Source organism: Rhinatrema bivittatum, chromosome 1, assembly GCF_901001135.1.
Source record: "Rhinatrema bivittatum chromosome 1, aRhiBiv1.1, whole genome shotgun sequence".
Classification (NCBI taxonomy): Eukaryota; Metazoa; Chordata; class Amphibia; order Gymnophiona; family Rhinatrematidae; genus Rhinatrema; species Rhinatrema bivittatum.
In genome coordinates, this window is record NC_042615.1 from 202,623,269 (window position 1) to 202,639,949 (window position 16,681).

At 45.3% G+C, this 16,681-nt stretch overlaps 1 long non-coding RNA gene across 1 annotated transcript in view; it reads right to left on the reverse strand.

The window, feature by feature from the left end:
- Window positions 1–7,959, reverse strand: part of LOC115080249 — a 59,888-nt gene extending 51,929 nt beyond the window's left edge. The window contains exons 1-2 of the long non-coding RNA XR_003853547.1: window positions 7,843–7,959; window positions 4,459–4,549 (exon numbers count right to left, since the gene is read on the reverse strand). This is a non-coding gene — a long non-coding RNA (uncharacterized LOC115080249). The remainder of the gene's footprint in view (window positions 1–4,458; window positions 4,550–7,842) is intronic.
- Window positions 7,960–16,681: the final 8,722 nt, after the last annotated feature.

Genomic DNA, 16,681 nt, shown 5'->3' on the forward strand with positions numbered 1-16,681 from the left:
CCTCTGTTCCAGTGCCAGACCTTTCGTCTAGTGGAATCTCTGTTACTGCTACTTGAGTACAATACAACTGAGTCTCTCTGCTCTAAGGGATCAGGTACTCGCTCCTCGAGGGCCTGCTCTCCCTGTCTCAGAGCTTCTCCTAATTCTACCTGGGACTCCGAATGCTTCTCATTGTATACTCATAACTCTCAGCCTTCTTCCACTACAGCACAGCCAGCAGAGGATTCACTGTTCCAGCGTTCTGTGGGAGACCTGCCCAGCCGGGCTCAACATCCACTACTCACTACTGCCACCTCTGGTGGTTTCCAAAACTGTTTAATAAAAGATTCAAATCTGTGTTTGTGTGTCCAGAATCAGCTGACCCTCACAGGACTGACCCCCGTGGACGTGGTCAGCTGCCACAGTGTCCAAGGATCTACCAAAACATTAATAACCATAACAACAACAAACCTTTTCCATTGGAAAAAAATCAGTAGAACTAGGGGTCATGATTTGAAACTCCAGGAAGACTCAGAACCAATGTCAGGAAGTATTTCTTCATGGAGAGAGTGATGGATGCCTGGAATGCCCTTCCAGAGGAAGTGGTGAAGACTAAAACTGTGAAGGATTTCAAAGGGGCATAAAAGCTAGAGGATGGGAATGAAGAGAAGAGCCATGGGGGGTGGCTTGCTGGAATGGTGGCTACTACCTGGTGATTTCTACCCTTATTCAGTAAGCCTTCACATGGTTAATGCAACTCCAACATTGCTCTCTGCTTCAAAGGCAAGGAGAAATGTAGAAAAGAGGATTTGCATTCAGACAACAACCAACTAGGACTGAACTACACAGTCTGGGTAAACAAATAAGCATGGGGGTAGCTTGATTATTGTGGTGGTTACCACCCTAAACCAATTAAGCCTGATACTTCACTTTGAATGCATATACAGCCTTGTTCTATGCTTCAACGGCAGGGGGAAATGTGGAAAAGAGGATTTATATTCAGACAACATCCAACAAGGCAATGATCTATGCAGTTGGAGTAAACAAGCATCGGGGTAACTTGCTTGATGCGGTGGTTACTACCCTTAACCATTAAGCCTTACGATTCACCTTTGATGCAACTCCAACATTACTCTCTGCATCAACGGCAGGGGGTGGCATGAAATTTGAATCAAACAATTACCAAAAAGGGCCCTGAACTTGGTAGTCGGTGAAACAGATAAGTATGGGAAAATAAGTGTGGGAGCTTGCTGGGTAGACTAGATGGGCTGTTTGGTCTTTTTCTGCCATCATTTCTATGTATCTATGTATCCATGTAAACAACTAAGAAATTGAGCACATTCTAGACCAGGGTGAGCAGAGCTACAGCCCTCATTCCATCAATGCAAATTGATTAGGCCCCTTACACATCTGCTTATATCCTTTATAGAGATATATCCTGGATTACCAGTCTGGCCCTTGAACCAGTTGCAAGTAATGAAACTGCCAGCCAGTGTCAGATACCCACATGCTCAGTCACAAACAGATTTTTAGATTGCAAAAACTTTATTGGTAGATAACACTGATACACACAAAGACGCATATGCTTTCTTAGATCCAAAAATATATGGAGTGTGGATTTGTGTCTGTCAGAAAGAAAGACACCCACTCACATACTCTCTCTCACAGATAAAATGTGTATGGTTGTGTCTCTCTCGCTCACTCTCTCTGATACAGACACACACACATGCACAGATATGTTACTGTTGTGCTGCTGCTTATGTGCTCACAATGAGTGCCCCCAGTCCAGTACTGCTGCATCATGATGTAAAGTTCTTGCTTGCTGCCAAAGCTTCTGTTGGAGATCTGCTCCCCAGAGGGGAGGAGTTAGCAATCTGATGTAGATCTGCTCCTCCAGAGGGGAGGAGTTGGCAATCTTTTATAATTCTGCTGCTCGGAGTTAGCAATCTGTTATTGAGCTCCTCCTATAGGGGGAGGAGTAGCAGTCTGTTATGGATCTCCTCCTGGAAAGAGAGGAGTTTAATAATCTATTAACAATAGGGATGTGAATCGTTTTTTGACGATTTAAAAAAATCATCAGATAATTTTTAAATCGTCAAAAATCGTTAGAGTGCGCGATACAATACAAATTCCCCCGATTTATCGTCAAACATCGTTAAATTGGGCACGGGAATTATTTGGGGGGAGGGCAGGAAAACCGGCACACCAAAACAACCCCTAAACCCACCCCGACCCTTTAAAACCAATCCCTTACCCTCCTGAACCCCCCCAAAATGTTAAATAACCTGGTGGGTCCATTGGGGGGGGGGGGGGGTCCCGGCACGATCTCCTGCTCGCAGGCCATCGGCGCCATTTTGGCTGCCACTAATATAAATTGCGACGATGGCCCGATAAAAAAAACCCCACCCGACCCTTTAAAACCAATCTGTTACCCTCTCCCACCCTCCTGAACCCCCCCAAAATGTTAAATAACCTGGTGGTCCATTGGGGGGGGGGGGGGGGGTCCCGGCGCGATCTCCTGCTCGCAGGCCATCGGCGCCATTTTGGCTGCCATTAATATAAATGGCGCCGATGGCCCGATAAAAAAAACAACCCACCCGACCCTTTAAACCGACCCCCTTAGCCTCCCAACCCTCCTGACCCCCCCAAAACCTTTTAAAATTACCTGGTGGTCCGGGGGGGGGGGGGCACGGGGAGCGATCTCCCACTCTCGGGCCATCGGCTGCCACTCATAAAGATGGCGCCGATGGCCCTTTGCTCTTACCATGTGACAGGGTATCCATGCCATTGGCCAGCCCCTGTCACATGGTAGGAGCTCAAAGAGCTTTCAGGCCTTCCTTTTTCTTCTGGGCTTGTCTTTGGCTGCTGTGGGACAGCAGCACTGCTCCTCAAAGCCAGAAGGGATGTTGAAGAAGGTCACTGCTACCAGCTGCTCTTGCAAGATGGGGGTTGGGAGGGAGAAGGTTTCAGCCACACAGGCCTCTCTTCAGCCAGAGCAGGATTGGCTCTTCCTCAACCAAGTAGACCTCTCTTTTGGCTGTGTCAGCAATGGGGCTTGACGCAGCTTCACAGACCTCTCTTCGGGCCGCAGAAAAATGGAGTCGGCTGTGGCCACATATGCCTCTTTTTGAGCCATGGCAGAATGGACTCTGCTGTGATCATGTCGGTTTCTCTACAGGCTACAGCCATGCCAACCTTTTCTTCGGACCAGGAAGCTTAAAAAAAAAATATGACGGAGAAACCAGCCCATCAGCGGATGCCCAATCCCCCAGTAGGCCAATCCACCCCTGGCCCCAGCTGCTGCAGTCCTGGCTCTGGTGTTTACCTGCAGCCCATCCTTCTCCTGCTGATGTCAGTGAGGGCTTACAATAAGTAAAGGCCTACTCCAGGGGGCAGGGTTGTCCCTGAAGTGACATCCCATAGGGGGTTAATCAGGAGTTAAACAGAAATGTTATGGAGTGTGATTTCTACTATTTCTTTGCTATGAAAATTGGTACTAGTTGCTTACCTCTGCTTCTGTCCTTCGTGAGAGAGTGGATCAGAGTTGGGGATATGTTTAGGTTTGTTAGCATTTGTTGATACTTTGTTGTATTTTTGTATGTTATTTCATTGTATTTTTATTATATTGTGAATTACTATTTTGAAGGAGGTCAACATATAAATATAACTTGTATTGTACAATAATATATCTTGAATACTGGGGGGATATGAATTTGGGACAAACTACTAGAGTCCTGAAATGTGCAGTGATAAAAATTCAAAACTTTGCCAAACTATTTTTAAATGATGAATTATATAAAATGATTACCCTGTGCTCACAGAAATATGCTTATTCATTTTCAGGGCTGTCTGAGTAGAAATGAACAAATTAAGTTGTCAGTTAAATTGCAGTTATCTTCCAGGCAATTTGGTCCATAATCATTCTTGTGAACACATGAGAGATTTTAGAAACAGCAGTTCGATGTCCTAGTTTTAAAGAACTTTAGTCACTTATAGTGGTTGATCTCAAGCTTCATATCATGGAAGCACATTTCTTTTCCTATATTTTAATATTATTTTTTTGCATTTATAGAATTGAATTGCAAGAGAACACAAAGAGGTTAATTTTCAAATAATGTTACCCAGGTAACTAAGCAGTTACCTTAGTAAAATCAAGGGCTGAATATTGCCCTTCTTATCTGTGGGTAAAAGTATAAAAACTGACAACTGTTTCATATACAGTAATGGGTAGTTTTACCTGTGCCACAAAGTGGTGGGGCCAGGTGTAGAAGAAGGGTAGAGTTAGCAACAGATGCACTTGGATTTTGTTAAAATCCTTTCCCTCACACCATATTGCACATCATTTTATGCTTTATCACTCATGTGCTTTTTGTCATGCCCAAAACAAATATTCATATGGGAACCAGCGATATACAAATATAATATGGAAAAATTATTTACAGGAAAAAAATTAAATTAAAAGTATGCTCAGTCACTTACCAAAGGGATAGCAATACAGGCTTTCTGTTCCTTACTGGGTTTACTAGATCTGGGAATGTTTTACATCCTCTTACTGCATCATGTTATATGGCTACATAAGAAGAGAAACAACAGTAAGAAAGCATATAGAGAGGTATGCAGAGGAGACTTTCAGGAACAAAACAGAGCAGCCCCTCCTCTATTCAAATAGCCTCTGTGCTCTTTGAGAAGGAAGATTACCTGGATGGAGAATTTCATCCTGATGTGGCAGAAACTAATGATCATGTAGATAGGACAGAACACAAGGTGATAAGAACATAAGAACATGCCATACTGGGTCAGACCAAGAATCTATCAAGCCCAGCATCCTGTTTCCAACAGTGGCCAATCCAGGCCATAAGAACCAGGCAAGTACCCAAAAACTAAGTCTATTCCATGTTACCATTGCTAGTAATACCAGTGGCTATTTTCTAAGTCAACTTAATTAATAGCAGGTAATGGACTTCTCCTCCAAGAACTTATCCAATCCTTTTTTAAACAAGCTATACTAACTGCACTAACCACATCCTCTGGCAACACATTCCAGAGTTTAATTGTGCGTTGAGTAAAAAAGAACTTTCTCCGATTAGTTTTAAATGTGCCACATGCTAACTTCATGGAGTGCCCCCTAGTCTTTCTATTATCCGAAAGAGTAAATAATCGATTCACATCTACTCGTTCTAGACCTCTCATGATTTTAAACACCTCTATCATATCCCCCCTCAGCCGTCTCTTCTCCAAACTGAAAAGTCCTACCTCTTTAGTCTTTCCTCATAGGGGAGCTGTTCCATTCCCCTTATCATTTTGGTAGCCCGTCTCTGTACCTTCTCCATCGCAATTATATCTTTTTTGAGATGCGGTGACCAGAATTGTACACAGTATTCAAGGTGCGGTCTCACCATGGAGCGATACAGAGGCATTATGACATTTTCCGTTTTATTCACCATTCCCTTTCTAATAATTCCCAACATTCTGTTTGCTTTTTTGACTGCCGCAGCACACTGAACCGACGATTTCAATGTGTTATCCACTATGAAACCTAGATCTCTTTCTTGGGTTGTAGCACCTAATATGGAACCTAGCATTGTGTAACTATAGCATGGGTTATTTTTCCCTATATGCATCACCTTGCACTTATCCACATTAAATTTCATCTGCCATTTTGATGCCCAATTTTCCAGTCTCACAAGGTCTTCCTGCAATTTATCACAATCTGCTTGTGATTTAACTACTCTGAACAATTTTGTATCATCTGCAAATTTGATTATTTCACTTGTCGTATTTCTTTCCAGATCATTTATAAATATATTGAAAAGTACGGGTCCCAGTACAGATCCCTGAGGCACTCCACTGCCTGCTCCCTTCCACTGAGAAAATTGTCCATTTAATCCTACTCTGTTTCCTGTCTTTTAGCCAGTTTGCAATCCTTTTGAACCAATGATGTGTCTCTAGAAACATGTATCCAGGAGGTAAGGGTTAGAACTGCCATTGTAGATCACAGTTTCATTATTAAGATTATAGACAGCTGGGGTGCTGATTGGCATGAGATTGGTTTGGTTTGTATGCCTTGTGTGAAGGTAGTGTACCTCAAGCATCACCTAGACAGGAATATAAAAACGTTTTAGGAAGGAGACCACTGAACATAGGAAGGTTCAGGAGGAAGTTTTTTTTTTTTTTTAAATAAGTTTATTTTAGCAGAACACTACTGAGAAAAAAAAAAGAGAAAGGATATAATCCTTAATTAGAACTACAGCGAGCCCCCCCCCCCCCCCAAGAAGGGAGCAAAATCAAAATACCAAGCAGTAAAGATTGAATTGACAAAATTACATAGAGGTTATAGATAAACAAACAAGCACAACATGTCCAAACACAAGGTCCATATTGCAGTCCTTAGGAAGGATGTTTATTCCGATATGTCCAATAGGGAGACCAAATTTTATCATATAACATGACTAAATTTGACTTAATAACTGGAGGGAGGACACTAAAGAATAATCTATCACAACACCATTTAACTTTCAAAAAGATGATTATGATAAAATGATAAAAATGTTAAGAAAAAACTGAAAGGAGCAGTTGCAAAGGTTAAGACCATAGGCTATGTTTAAAAATACCATCTTGAAAGCCCAGACCAGATGTATTCCATGCATTAGAAAAAGTAGAAGCTAAATGACTACTGGCATGGTTAAAAGAGGAGGTGAGGGAGGCCATATTAGCTAAGAGAACATCTTTCAAGAAATGGAAAAGGGATCTGAATGAAGAACACAGGAAACAGCCTAAGTACTGGCAAGTTAGATGCAAAGCATTGATTAAAGAAGGAAAGAGAGAATTTGGAAAGAAGCTTGCTATGGAAGCAAAAACTCATAAAAAGTTTTTCAGGTACATTCAAAGTAAAAAGCCTGTGAGAGAGTCCATAAGACCATTAGGTGATCAAGGAGTAAAAGGGGTACTTAGGGGTGACAAAGCCGTAGCAGAGACACTAAATTAATTCTTTGCTTTGGTCTTCACTGAGAAAGATATAAGACAGATACCCATGCCAGAAATGATATTTAATGTTGATGATTCAGAAGAACTGAAGCAAACCTCAATCAACCTGGAAGATGTACTAGGGAAAATTATCAAACTAAAGAGTCACAAATCACCTGGACCAGTTGGCTTACATCCCAGAGTGCTGAAAGAACTGGAAAATGAAATTACAGAACTGCTTTTGTTGTAAACTATCATTAAAATTGGTTATGGTACCTGAAGACTGGAGGGTTGCCAATATAATGCCAAGTTTTAAAAAGGAATCCAAGGGTGATTCAGGAAACCACAGACCAGTGAGTCTGACATCTGTGCTAGGCAAAATGTTAGAAACTATTGTCACGGGTCACCTCTGACATCACTCACAGGAGGGTATTCCGGCGCCGCACTGTCCTCAAGTCTCTCCTTTTTCAAAGATCTCCGCTACTGGGCTCAGCTGCCCTTCACTTTTTCAGACCCACTGTTGGCCTCCAGGCCTCTATAGAGCCTGCCCTCATACTAGGGAACAGCCTGGCAGCCAGTCCAGCCAAGCTCCCAATGAATAAACACAAAAACAATTTGTGGTCAAAATGTGTCAGTCTTTTACTTTTCTATAGTTCCCACTGCCAACCGCAGATGGGCTACCAAAAACTCCCTCTTACACAGTGACACACCGTCTGGCTTCTCCAGCCAAACAAACACCCTGCCTGGGAGTTGCACAAACTGCCCCAACTCCCCTCCGGTTGTGCAGCAGGTTGCGGCCTTCCCACTCCAATAAACAGAAAAAATACGGTGTAGCCAAACTAAAGTAAAAACATTCCCCAAAACACATTAAATTCCCCTTCCTTCAGCAATGTCACTCACTCCATTTCCATGCTGGATTTCGAGGGTTTATCTGCTGGGGAATCGATGTCTATCTCTTCGAAATTCCCTGAGGAGCTCGGCTTTTCAGGCCACACGAACCATTCTGGCATGCCTTCCTCCTCTACCACCATTGGCTCAGGTGTGTCTGATTCACCGGAGCTCAGCTCAGCTGCCTGATCAGCATCTCCTCTCGCCCATTGGTTCAGCTGTGCCTCCGTGATCCTGGGAGTTGTAGTTCTTTTTCGACCCTCAAGTGCCCTCTGTTGTCTAACTCGAGCCTTGGTTTTCCCATCCTTAATCCAGCCCAGGTTTTCCTGCCTCAAAGCTGGTTGTACTTCATCACACACCCACACACCCCCCCCCCCCCATTTAAAAATCCTGGAACCCCTTGAGCAAGGGGTTCCAGCCTCTTCCTCTAACTTTGAAAGGAAATCAGCGTTAACATGCTCCTTTCCAGCCCTGTGTTGCACCTCAAAGGTTTAGGCTTGTAAGGCCAGGTACCATCAGGTTAGCCTCATGTTAGAATCTTTCATCATGTTCAACCACCATAAGGGCGCATGATCAGTGACTAGAATAAAGTGTCTACCACACAAATAATATCTCAAGGCCTCTATAGACAACTTGGCAGCCAAGCACTCCTCTATGGTGGCATACCTCTTTTCATGGGGATGCAGCTTCCGACTTAAATACATAACAGGATGTTCCTCTCCCTTTTCTACTTGGAAAAGGACTGCTCCCAATCCCCCTCCCGAGGCATCGGTTTGCAGTTCAAAAGGCAGGGAGAAATCCACTGCCTTCAATACCGGCTCCTGGCAAAGAGCTAACTTGAGATGTTCGAACCCCTGGGTTGTTATGGCTCCCCATTTTAGTTTGCTAGGTGCCCCTTTCTTTAATAAGTCATTTAGTGGGCTCGCCAGATCGGCAAAGTGGGGGATAAACTTCCTATAATATCTTACCAGTCCCAGGAAAGCCCTCAGCTGTTTTTGCGTCTCCGGTTGGGGATAGTCCCTAATGCATTGTACCTTGTCAATGAGTGGACGTACCACTCCTTTTCCCACCAGATGTCCCAGGTTCTTCACTTCTCGCTGGACCAGCCTGCATTTAGCTGGGTTAGCATTCAGACCCGCCTCCCTTAAAGATTTTAAAACAGCTTTGACCCGAGGAAGATGAGACTCCCAATCTGCAGAGTATATCACTACATCGTCCATATATGCTGCTGCATAACTCATGTGTGGGCTCAGCACTATATTTAGGAGGCGCTGACAACTTGCAGCAGCTCCCTGCAAGCCAAACAGCATATATACAAAGTGATAGAGTCCCTTCGGAGTGGCAAATGCTGTTTTCTCCCGTGAACTCCTTTTCAATGGAATTTCCCAATACCCTTTCATCAGATCCAGGGTGGTAAGGTATTGTACAGTACCCAGCCTTTCCACTAACTCATCCACCCTGGGCATAGGATATGCATCAAAACTCAAAATGGCATTAACCATTTGGAAATCAATGCAGAATCACATGGTGCTGTCCAACTTTGGAGCCAGTACTATGGGACCACGCACTGCTGAACTCCACAATCACCCCCCTTTGTAGCATCTCCTCTACCTGGTGATTGACTTCTATTTGCATGGCTTCTGGGAAGTGGTAGGGTCTCCTCCTGACTACCTTTCCAGGGGGGGGGGGGGTGTCACTATGCTATGGGCAATTAGGTCCTTGTGACCGGGCAATGGGGAAAATACATCCCTAGCCTGCCTGACCATCTTCTCTACTTGTAGATTTTGGGCCTGCAACAACTCCTCCCCGATCACCACTCCCTCTACTTGGTTCATTTCCTCTATTTGGAGGCCTAAATCCATGTCCTCTTCCAGTAAGGTGTTTGCTGCCATGACCTGCCTTTCAATCCAGGGAATTCCCTATCCCTAGCACCTTTATCATAGTAGGTTTTCTGGCGATTCTGTGCCTGTTGCAAGTTTTCTCTAGGCAAACCTAGGGCTGTTTCCACATGCTGTCTTACTCTTAAATCCCTCACATAGCTTACTATATCCTGAACGGGTGCTTCCTCCCCGCTCCAATGTTCCCGCACTACATCCAATAACCCACGGGGTTGGCGGCCAAACACTAAATCAAATGGGGAGAACCCCGTGGATGCCTGGGGTACCTCCCTCATGGCAAACAACAGAAAGGGAATAAGCTGATCCTAATTGACTGAATCATCCTGCAAACAACTACGCAACATAACCTTCAGGGTCTGATTGAACCTTTCTACCAGTCCATCAGTCTGGGGATGGTAGGCTGCCGTGCGCAGATGTCTAACCCTGAATTGCTCCCATAGGCATGCTAGCTCCCATGACATAAAATGTGTTCCCCTATCAGTCAGGACTTCCCTCGGGAACACAAATTGGCAGAAGATTTTTATCAATTCTTGCACTATAACCCAGGCAGCCATGGACCTTAACGGAATTGCCCAAGGAAACCGCGTGGCACAGTCCATCACCAACATAATGTATTGGTGTCCACATCGTCTCTTCTCTAAGGGGTCTATTATATCCACTGCTAGCCTATCCATGGGGTCTTGCACTACCGGTAGCGGAACTAAGGGTGTTTTTGGTAGTGCTTGCTTAGACACTAACTGACAGTTCGTGCATGACCGGCAGAACTTCCTGACCATCTGGTAGATGCCATGCCAGAAAAACTGTCTTTTCACTCTCGCTAGTGTGCTGTGAATTCCCAAATGCCCGGCTAAAGGGTGATCATGGGCTAACGACAGGACATCCCACTGGAACCAGGCCGGCACTAACAGCTGCATCCGGGGATCTTGTTCAGTTAGCCCCTCCTCCACTTTATATTAAAAATCCTTCTGGACTACGAAGCAGGGGTATTCTTTTATTTCTTTATTAGAGGCTTCCGCCCTGACATTCTAGCCTTCTCCCAGGCCACCCTCAATGCAGGGTCTTTCTGTTGCTCTTCCACAAACCCTGGGAACCATGTCAAGAGGGTCCCCATTATCTCCTTCATGCCAACATCCTCAGCTCCTTCCTCTCTCAGGTCCATCCTCCCACGCTTTTCCTTCTTCCTTTGCGCTCTTGGCTTGCGGATCCCCCCAGAGGTATCCACCACCCCATTCTTCTCAAAAGGGAATACCTCCCCTAACATCTGTTCCCTATTTTGGCCTAGCTATTCCTGAGCCCTAGTGATTACGAAAGTCTGTTTGGCCTGTACTACTTTGGCCAGACATCGCCACTCACGGCCCAGTATTAGGGACATGGGTATCCCTTCTACCAGGACCACCTCTACTGAATCATGGTGCGCACCCCATTGCATCCACACATCTTGCACAGCGTGGTTTACTGCATGTCCGTGCACACACCTAACCAGGTCTCAACCCTGGCTTTCCGAGGATCCAGGCCTAAAGCCTGAGCTGTCTGGACTGAAATCAATGACTGGTTGGTCCCAGTGTCTATTAAACCCTGTACAGAGTGCCTATTAACTTTTACCCATTGGAGATAGGGATTGGTTACCCTCCTTCTTGCCTCACTGGTTGCGTATAGGCTATCGTATCCTTTGGACACTCCCTGTGAAAGTGCCCTGTCTCTCCACAGCTGTAGCACCTCAGTTGATTTTGCGGTCTACCCTGTGTTCAACCACCTCCCTCTTCATGTTGGGGCTGACCATCTTTCCTTGAACTGGGAGGTTTATCCCTAGGGTGAGCTTCCCTGTCACTGTGTTTGGAATGGGTTATGCCTGCCACCTTATCACTCTTGGGGGCAGTGAAGAGTCCCCCATAGCTGCCTCCACCTCCAAGTACCTCTTGGTATTGAGGATTGCCCTCTCTAGCCCACTGGCACCCTGTCTAGCCACCCAATTTCTAATCGTTGGGGGTAGGGCATCAATATAGCACTCCAACACAACCATCTCTAACCATCTCTATAATCTTGACTACTGGTTCCAGCCAGCAATACACCAAGTCCTTAAGACACTGGGCCAGTGCCCTCAGGTGGTCAGTAGGACCAAAACAGGTTTCCCTAAATCGTCTCCGGTAGGAGTCCTGGTTACCCCCAATCAATCCAAAATTGCCACTTTGACTAAGGCAGAATTCATGGCTTGTTCAGGAGCTAAGGCCCTATAGGTTGCCTGTGCCTCTGCTGCCAGGCATGCGGCCAGCCTTGCAGTCCAGTGGTCCCTGGGCCAGGCTGCCACACTGGCCACCCTCTCAAAAGTTACCAAGAAGGCTTCAGGGATATCCCCTGGCACCATCTTTTCCAAATGAATGTCCGAGATGTAACAGTTTGTGCAGTACCTGCCGGTCCTGAGCCTTGTTGAACTCTCCAGAGCTGAGAAGCCTTCTGGAGTTTCTCCAGCAGCTGTATCGGGGGCTGCTGCTGCTGTTGGTTATGCTCAATGAGTTGACAGACCAGCTGCTGCATTCCTTCTTGTTGGTTTTGCATTTGGCTCGCTAGCCACTTCAGAATCTCTTCGGAGGCCATTCTTCTGCAAAAAAAAAAAAAAAAAAGAACAAGAAGGGACCCAAGTGCGGCCATGCGACACCAGACCCCTTTCTAACTTTTCCCGGTCCTCCTCCTCGCACCCACACCTGAGTGCCTGGCTGCTTATTAAGTACTCCCTTCTAGTAACACTTTTTTTTTTTCAACAAGGCTATCTTCTCCTGTGTCTCCCCCGCTCAACGTCCTATGCCCTCTGCTGGAATCCTCCTGCGTACGCCCCCTCTGCACCTTATTCAGGCTGGTATGAGCGCTTCCACAAAGTCTCGGCACCTCAGCCTCCCCAGCAAGTGAACTCCGCAAATCCCACTGCTGACACCATTTATTTAGAGGGTCATCTCTGACGTCACTCACAGGAGGGTAATTCCAGCGCCGCACTGTCCTTAAGTTTCTCCTTTTTCAGAGATCTCCGCTGCTGGGCTCAGCTGCCCTTCGCTTTTTCGGTCCCACTGTGGGCCTCCAGGCCTCTATAGAGCCTGCCCTTATACTAGGGAACGGCCTGGCAGCCAGTCTAGCCAAGCTCCCAATGAATAAACACAAAAACAGTTTGTGGTCAAAATGTGTCAGTCTTTTACTTTTCTGTAGTTCCCAATGCCAGCCGCAGATGGACTACCAAAAACTCCCTCTTGCACAGGGACACACTGTCTGGCTTCTCTAGCCACCCAACCCGCCCCAACTCCCCTCCGGTTGTGCAGCAGGTTGTGGCCTTCCCACTCCAATAAACAGAAAAACACGGTGTAGCCAAACTAAAGTAAAAACATTCCCCAAAACACATTAAATTCCCCTTCCTTCAGCAATGTCACTCACTCCATTTCCATGCTGGATTCCGAGGGTTCATCCACTGGGGAATCGATGTTCATCTCCTCCACATTCCCTGAGGAGCTTGGCTTTTCAGGCCACATGAACCATTCTGGTACGCCTTCCTCCTCTACCACCATTGGTTCGGGTGTGTCCAATTCACAGGAGCTCAGCTCAGCTGCCTGATCAGCATCTTCTCTCGCCCATTGGTTCAGCTGTGCCTCCATGAACCTGGGAGTTGTAGTTCTTTTTCGACCCTCAAGCACTCTCTGTTGCCTAACCCGGGTCTTGGTTCTCCCATCCTTAATCCAGCCCAGGTTTTCCTGCCTCAAAGCTGGTTGCACTTCATCACACTATCAAAAAGAACAAAATTACTAAACATATAGATAGACATAGTTTAATGGGGCAAGCCAACATGGATTTAGCCAAGGGGAGTCTTGCCTCACCAATATGCTACAATTTTTGAGGGCATAAATGAACATGTGGATAAAGGTGAGCCAGTTGATATAGTGTATCTGGATTTCTAGAGAGCATTTGAGTCCCTCATGAGAGGCTCCTTAGGAAATTAAAAATTCATGGGATAGGGGGCAGTGTTCTATTGTGGACTTTGTTAAAAGCTAAAAAAACAGAGTAAGGCTAAATGGTCACCTCTTTTTTCCCTGCTCCATCTATTTTAGGAAGAATGGAGGCCTCTGCCAGCAAAGGCCAACCTGTCCAGCATCCCTGGGATGGCGTGGGCACTGCCGACCGCCATCTTACTTCCGGAATTATCTAAGGTGCACGTGCGCGTGCAAGGGCCTCCTTTGTACACGTCATGGCGGGAACCTCGGGGGCATCCCCTCCCGATGACGTCATCTCGCTGCTGTACTTAAGCTGACCAGTCCATTGCTAAGATGAGTTAGCAAGGAGTTCCCTCATTGCTGAATACGCTCCAGTCTCGAACTCTGTTCCAGATTCCTTCTTGGCATATGGACGCTCTGAGTACTCGCTCCTTGGGGGCTCTTCTGCGTTCTGGCTATCTGCTCCTTGGAGGGCCTTCTGCCTTGGACTTCTTCTTGTCCCACTGCTCAGGACATTCTCCTGGGACTTTCTCGTGTGAGTACCTATTACTGCTTTCTATAATTCCAGACTTCCTGAAGCTATCCTACAGCATACCCCGTGTCTCGGGCCACTACCACTCTCTCTTCAGTTCTACTGATTCCAATATACCCTGAGCTACAGGGAAGTGCCATTCCAGCTATGAAGTCCACTTCCAGGATCTGTACCTCTGACTACCTCACGATCACCACTACTGACATCCTCGGCATAACCCGCTCTGCGGGCCACCACTGGATCTGCACCTCTGAAGTAACCTCCATTCATCTACAGAGACTTCCTGGCTTACCCTGCTCTGCGGGTCACTACTGGACCTTCTCATCACTGACACCTCTCTGGGTATACCCCATAGCTCTAAACTTTCTACTTGCATTCCCCGCTCTACGGGCTCTGCCTTTTGTCCTGCACAATAAAGTTTCTACTTTACACCTGTGTCCTGTGCTGCTGAGACTATGCCTCCCTGTGGGCGGAGACACCTTTCACCTTGGCCCAGGGTTCACATCCATACAGAAACATAACATTTCTCAATGGAGAAAGGTTAATATGGAGTGCCCCAGGAATCTCTTCTGGGACCACTGCTTGTTTAACATATTTATAAATGATCTTGAAATGGGAGCAGCAACAGAGATGCTCAAATTGGACAATGACACAAAAGTTTTCACAGTTGTTAAATCTGATTAATTTATATAAACAGATATCTTTAAAAATTGACCTATGTATGCATATAAATGTCTTGGGTGATAGTGAAGCGTAAAGCATTAGGGGTATACTACCATCTTTCTGATGAAGAATCAGTGAAATGCTAACAAAAATTAGAAAGGCAAATGCAACACAATAATAATGAGATATTTCAATTATTCCTATATAGAACAGCTGGTCCTGGAACCAACGCGAGAGTAAATTATTTTAGATCTAATCCTCAGTGGAATGTAGGCAGTAGAGCAAGGTGAAACAGTGGTAGGGCTGCTTAGAAATAGTGATCATAATACAGTCAAATTTGGAGGGAGGCCTTTAAGTAAAACTACTAGTGCAGAAGCATTTAAATTTAAAAAGAAAACATATGAAAAAATTAGGAAATTGGAGTAAAACTATAAGGGACAGTTGCAAGAATTAAAGGATTGCATGAGGCATGGTAAATGTTTACTATACAGGAAGCCCAAATAAAACATATCCCATGCTTGAGAAAAGGTTGAAGGAAGACAAAACAACTGCCAGCATGATTAAATAGTGAAGTGAAAGAAGCACTTAGAGTGAAAAAGATATGCTTCAGAAATGGAAAGTTGTTGTGAGGAAAGTAGAAAAGAGGAGGGAAAGGGACAGGGCCCATGGGGCAATTTTTTTTTTTTTAAATGAATATTGGGAGGGTATGGGAAAAGGAATGACTTGCTTGGCAAATCGTTATTTATCTATGTATGTATTTATTTATTTATTTGTGTGCTTATTTCTTTATTTGTTTATGGGGGTAGGGAATGGAGCTGCCAGATGATTTTTCATGAGTAAGGAAGTTTGGTCAGCCTGCTTTTGCAGTATTGAGATTTGTCTGGCTAAGGGCCTTATTTTCCAAACATATCGCACATGGTAAGGGACGTTTCGCACGCGAAATGTCCCTTTTCGCGTGCAATCCCAAAATGGGGGCGGAGTCGGCCCCGGAAGAGGAGGAGTCGAGGCTTCACCGAGGCCGACTCCACGACGACGGCGTGCACAGCGAAAAGGTAAGTGCCTTTTCGCTGCCTATTTCACTCCCAATAGCTACACCTCCTAAGGTGGCGCTATTGGGTGCGAAACCGGCAGCGATCACAACGCGACGGTGCGATCGCTGCTGGGTAGCGCAGGTCCGCCCCCCATTTCGGCCCCCCGCCCCTCATCTTCTAAAGTATCGCAGGCCTGCGATACTTTAGAAAATGAGGCCCATAGTTAGATAATTAGTGCTAGAAATAAGTGCTAGCTGCCTAATTTTCTAGCCCTTTCCCAGGGCCAACACAAATGTGCACATCTAAATTTAATTGCTTACTGAAATTTAGGTTTATTAATTTAGCTGGCTAGGCTGCCCAGTTTTCAAAGGCTAAGATCCCTTTGAACAGTGGTAGTTATACTTAAAGACTTTTTGATGTACATTTTGAGGCAAATATAAAAAACAAAAAAACCTGATAATTTAACCAACTAAATTTAGCTGGACTAGGTATCCTAGATATTCATTGGGATAAACGTCCTGCTGAATATCCCCTAATTAAAGTTATCCAGCTACCTTTAGCTGGATATCTTTAAACCTAAACATTATCTTTTGAATATTTCCAGTTGGGTTTAAGGTTACGTGGCCTCTTATAGCCAGATAACGTTAGCCTTAACTAACTAAATTCAAAACAATATAACTGATTAAAGGGTGCAACAGTTTAAAAAAATGCAGCTCCTGGGGCCTGCTGGGCCAACCCTGGCCTCCCCAGCCACGTTCTAAC